This window comes from Arachis hypogaea, chromosome 6 (genome assembly GCF_003086295.3).
Source record: "Arachis hypogaea cultivar Tifrunner chromosome 6, arahy.Tifrunner.gnm2.J5K5, whole genome shotgun sequence".
NCBI lineage: Eukaryota > Viridiplantae > Streptophyta > Magnoliopsida > Fabales > Fabaceae > Arachis > Arachis hypogaea.
The window spans coordinates 38,549,001-38,555,013 of NC_092041.1; the positions used below are offsets into that span (position 1 = coordinate 38,549,001).

The following is a 6,013-nucleotide window of genomic DNA, read 5'->3' on the forward strand; positions in this document are numbered from 1 at the left end:
CAAGCTTATGGATTGGTAGAGGACGTGTTAGTGAAGGTTAAAGGACTTTACATCCCTGCTGATTTCATAATCCTAGACATTGGGAAGGATGAGGATGAATGCATCATCCTTGGAAGACTCTTCCTAGCCATAGTAGGAGCTGTAATTGATGTTGACAGAGGAGAGCTAGTCCTTTAATTGAATGGGGACTACCTTGTATTTAAAGCTCAAGGATCTTCCTCTGCAACCATGGAGAGGAAGCATGAACAGTGTAACATCCCTTCCAGCAAAATACCTTGCTTAAGTCAGGGTATTTCTACTAGAAAGAACGTTACGTGACCTTTTCTAATATTAACTACTTAATTATCGAGCCTTTGTATCGAGTTCGTGTCTCAGTTTTAAGAAAATGCCAGAAAAATTTGTTTTTTATTCGTTAAAGTCATATTTCAAACATTTACAAATAATAATAATCACATAAATATTATTGATAATAATACTTATACAAAAGAAACCAAATAAAACTCAAATACAATATACTAAACCTACCCCTCTATATGAAATAAAATCTCAAGGGACAATCGGCGAGGGGACTCTACCAGACCAAATTAAACCATAAAGAAAACCTACTAATCGCTCGCAGCTTCAAGTTGCGTCTTCAAACCTGTGTCACTGAAAGGGTGGAAAATTTGGGGGTGAGAACCAAACCACATGTTCTCAGTAGAGGTCGAGAATGCCGTGAAAGTAAAGAATAAAGCGCAAATAGTTAATTTCATTCAGATACATCTAAAAGAAAATTAACCTCTTTTAAAAGCATTAGTTAATTATTTAAAATCCTAGACCCACATTTTCTTTATAAAACTCGTAAAAGTTTCCTAGACTGTATGAATGACCAACCTGTTCCAAGCATAGGTTCATTAAGTCTATGCTGAACCAGTTTGATTTTTCATACTTTTCTAGACCTTAACATAAAAGAAGTTACCTACGCGGTATAAAGGATCATCCTGCTCCGAGCATAGGTTCATTAAGTCTATGCTGAACCAGTCAGATACTTTATACGAAACTAGACCTCAAGCATACCAGTCACGGCCTCAGGCCCAAACAGCTCAATCAACATCCAATCACTACATTCCAAGCAATCAGTTACAAACACAGGTAATGAGGTTCAAACACAATCAAGAGCATTTATATTAAGTATAGCAATTAGCAGTTACACAGGATTATTCAGTTAGGCAAGCCAATTACAATATCCACACCCAAACAATGTCACATAGATGCATATGATGAATGTCTAGTCCTAGTGCAGGCCATGAGCTCATGTGTCGGTTAGCACCTGCCTTCCCGACATTTATCCGGTCACGAGTCCACGATTTCCCGGATACGATTTTCCGTTCAAATAAATGCGCATATAATTATTAGCAGCTCTATTGAGACAGCCTCTGCTTTCTACTCGCAGGAAATATACTCTTGGGAACGGAAAATTACTCTTGGGTTGCCTCAGGGCAACAGATAAATAAATAATATCTCTTGGGTTGCATTAAGCAACATATATATATAATATCTCTTGGGTTGCATTAAGCAACATATATATATATATAATATCTCTTGGGTTGCCTTAGGCAACAACTGTATATAATATCTCTTGGGTTGCATTAAGCAACAAATAAGCAAACAATATCTCTTAGGTTGCTTCAAGCAACAGATAATCATACAATAAGTACATTACTCTTCCCTTTTTCTTTCATAATTACAAATACGCAAGCGGGACAAGACCCACGCCCTTGCCAACAATCTCATATACCAAATAATCTTTTCTTAAAAGAATCATTGAAATTATTATCATTAAATAAACCTTAAATATTGATTCTGATTAAGTCCTTAAACTTTTATAAAAATTCGGACATAATCTCCTTTAAAAATAGGACTTAGCCACCCTTACGGGTCCCAACCAAACAATCCACCAAACTCTTTTTAACCTTTCCAATATCAATTCAATTCAGAAACAAGCAAATTCCAACATTGAAACAGCCATATATCACTAAGGTTCATCTTTAGTTTTATGAACTCATAACTCTCACTCAAGCATTCCCAACACCCTATCTTCTTTTCTGTTTTTAATATAGCAAATGAACTCGGAATTGCGCAAACTTTATGTCCAGGCATTCGCCTTGAGATAAGCTTTCTAACAAACCAAAGATCATAATTTTCTGGTTTCACTAGCCTTAGGAATAAAGGAAAAACCAAGACTGCTCTGCAGTGCGTAAAACCAGAAAAACAGCAGCAGCATGTGACATTCAAAATTCAATTTAAAATCCACGTTAAATCCAATGACTTTGAAAATTAGTACAGTTCAACTTCACTCATCCAAGTTTCTTTTCCAATTGGTTTCAGGTCAATATCATTTCTAATGAAGAAGTTATATAACCTAGAAGTTGGCTAATTTGCTGCAGAATTCTGCTTTAAAAGTTAATGAACTTATCTTCTTCCAAGTCCCATAACTTACTCATTAAAACATGAATAGCCCTGAAATTTAAGTCACATATGCTAGACATATTTAATTTTCATTTCCAATTGGTTGCATCTCAATATCATTCCAGATTCAAAAAACTATAAAGCCTCAAAGTTACTGACTTAGAAAACAAAGCTTGACTTTTACTGCATAATACATCTTTCTTTGAAAATCCAAATCTTTAAAACCACAACTCTAACAATTCTAAATTTTTATGAAATTAAAGTATTAAGACCAAAGTTTCATTTAAAATTGGTTCCATTTCAACATTCAAAATGCAGAATTTCTAATAAAGGAATCAAGTTGCTGCTGTGTTAAATGTTCTGCAGAAAAACCAGATTTGACATCCCCGATTCAAAAATTCACCATAAATCATAAACTTAGTGAAAAAGTCTCAAATTCAGCAGTCCAGTTCCCTATATTCCCAAGCTCAATCCGGACTTGGTCCCACGCAATTCCGATATTCGCAGAAATAGTTATAGTTTTTTCAAAACTGCTGACTCAGTTTAGAAGTTATGCAGAAAATCAGATTTTGGAATTCAACTTTGGAAAATCATAACTAGTTCTCTAACTGATACGAAACCTTAAAAATTGAATTTCCACAATTACACTTAATATAATTTACTTAACATTTCAATTCTTATAATTTCAGTCACTATAGAGTTACTAACTCACTTTCAAAGTTGCCGTTTAATTTCAAAGCTCAGCTTGTTCAGCAAGCAATTCAACATCTCAAATTCAATCCTTTAAACATTCTCTAAACCCAATTCCAGTCAATCATCAACTAGATCCATCACCGATAGAATAATTATAAAACCATCCCAACAGCAACAATTCCAACATAATCCATCAAAATTCAGAATTTTCATCAATCACTCTTCAACATTTCATATTCCACCCATGATCAATCAATTCCACAAAATCCTCAATTTCAATAAATTCACAGCCACAATTCAACATCCACACAACCAATCAATTTCGCTATCAATAATTCCAATTACACTTCACAAACACAATTTAGCATTCATATCATCAATTAATCACTCACAACAATTAAGACTATTTGCAGATTACTCAATAAACCTTGCGGGCATTCTAAAATTAAAATCATTTTAAACCCCCTACCTCGATGTCGCGATTAAAAGAACCCGGAGGCTGGATTATAGCGAGGCAGTTGGCTGGACCAATACTAGCTATGCAACAGTCTCAATCAAGATAGCAGCGGCGTTAGCTCTCACAACAGTGATCATGGTTGCAACGAAGCGAAGATTTCAAATTCAATAGAATCGGAAGCAGAAACGGCTCTGGAAATTTAAAACAGAGCACAAGCCAAATTTGAATTAAAACAAGAACAAGCAGTTTAATAAGAAATCGGCAGAATAGAGCGTGCAATTGGAGCAGAAATAAGGGGAAAAGGCTAACCCAGGCCAATGGATGTTGAACCTAATTAAAACGAAAACAGGGCAGCAGTGATTCCCAGCAATCCTTCCCGGTGGTTCTGACAGCAGCAACACCCCGCCAGTGGCTCCATTCCACAGCAACTCCAACAGTTAGAAGAATGAGCACTAGAAGTAGAAACAACTGTGTCTCTGGCAACTCCAAATCGACGGCAATAGTGGCAACAGTGGCACCAGCCCCTTCTTTGCGTGCAGAGGCGATAGTGATGGCTAGGGTTCGATGGAAGTGCCTCTCCCTGACGGCGGGTTGAACAGTGGCGACGGCGATGGAAGTTTAACGATGACAGTGAAACACGGCGGTGACAGTGAGGAACGGCGGTGACAGTGACTCCAACAGCGCACCATCCTTCTCCCTCTTACTCTCTACTTCTCCCACACTCTCCTATATGATAGCAACAGCAGCGACGCTTCCTGTGTTACCCACGGACGCTGCTTCCCCCTTCCCCTCTTCCCTATGCGTCTCGCTCTCTCTTGGTCTCTCCTTTCCTTGTTTTCACTGATTTCTTTCTTCTCTGTGTTGATAAGTTTATTTGTGTGGAGGGTGTTCATCCGTGAATGAATGGTGGGGAGAAAAGAAGCGTGGAGGAATAAGGGAGGGGTTAGTGTACCATATATGTGTGTGTGACTAATTGGGTGAGGAGTATATGTGTTACACGATAATGATACGTAAAAATAAGAAACATAGATTAAAATTACAATAAAACATATACGATTAACATACGAATTTTACATAATATTTAAAATAAAAGAGAAAATTTAGATTTAAATATATTACTATAAAATTACTCTAGAAACATATATAATTTTATTTACCAACATACCAATAAGTCAAATAATTATTTTTAATTTAAATTATAAAATAAACTTACTAATCACAACTTATAAAATACACAATTAAACTCAAAATATCAATTACCTATATTAAATTACATGACTTTTCATTATTTTTCTATCATAACTTTAATTTTAATTTATATAAAATTACTAGTTATAATCAAAATTGTGCATAAATACTAATTGACTTAAAATTAAAGTATTTATCAAAATCAATTTAATCATTTCTAATAAATTAATCTTTAAGGGCTCAAATTAATAGAATAAACCATATTTATTTATAGTAGAAATTTCTTAAATTTAATTATATAAAATAACCAATTATAAGAATTTACACAAAAACATTAATTAACTTAACTCCGAATATTAATAAAACTAATTTAATTATTCTTAATTGTTCAGTTTATAAAATAAAGAGTTCAAATTAATGATAAGTCATAACTTATTTATAATAAAAATTACTTAAATTAAATTGTACAATTCTTTCTTAATTTTCAATTACTAAAATTCTACAAAATATTCTGTTATAGTAAGATTACTTAAAAATATTAATTGATTTCAAAATAAAACTATCTCCGAATCTATTTAATTATTTCTAACAAAATAATTTCTAAAATTATAAAGTTTAAACTTAATAAAATAAAATCACAATTTATTCATAATTAGATTTTCAAAAATGCGGAATGTTACAAACAGCTTCTCTCAATGTAGAGTCAAATAGAGCCCCCACAGTCAACCTCTAAGTTTGGTGTTGGGAGGCCACAACCAAACTCTAAGTTTGGTGTTGAACCCCCACATTCAAACTCTAAGTTTGGTGTTGGGAGGTCCCTACAATACTCTGAATACCTGTGAGGCTCCATGAGAGCCTACTGCAAGCTATTGACATTAAAGAAGCTATTGACATTAGAGAACCTTGCCCTGCCCTCCACAAGGGCAGTATCGGGCTCACCAAGGAAGAAAATCAAAGGAAAAATGTCACCCATGCATGCTACAAGAATCAAACACGGACCAAGGAAGAAGCAAGGAACTAAGGTTGAGTGCCGTGCCAAGAAACCAAAGAAATTAATTGAGAGTGTGTCCCAGCCGTGTTTCGAGCACGGGACATCAAAGTGGAAACACTGCCCTGCCCTCCGCGAGGGCAGGGCAGCATTTTGTTGATGCATGGAGCTGGCGCACCAAAACTCAAATCTAGCGCACCAAGGCTCATTCCTGGCAGCACCAGCACGCACCAAGTTCG

At 35.3% G+C, this 6,013-nt stretch overlaps 1 long non-coding RNA gene across 1 annotated transcript; it reads right to left on the reverse strand.

The window, feature by feature from the left end:
• Positions 1-432: 432 nt before the first annotated feature.
• Positions 433-4,577, reverse strand: LOC112696552 (uncharacterized). Its single transcript, XR_003150758.3, has 3 exons — positions 3,908-4,577; positions 3,611-3,789; positions 433-648 (listed from the first exon to the last, which is right to left on the reverse strand). It is a non-coding gene; the product is annotated as an uncharacterized lncRNA (long non-coding RNA).
• Positions 4,578-6,013: the final 1,436 nt, after the last annotated feature.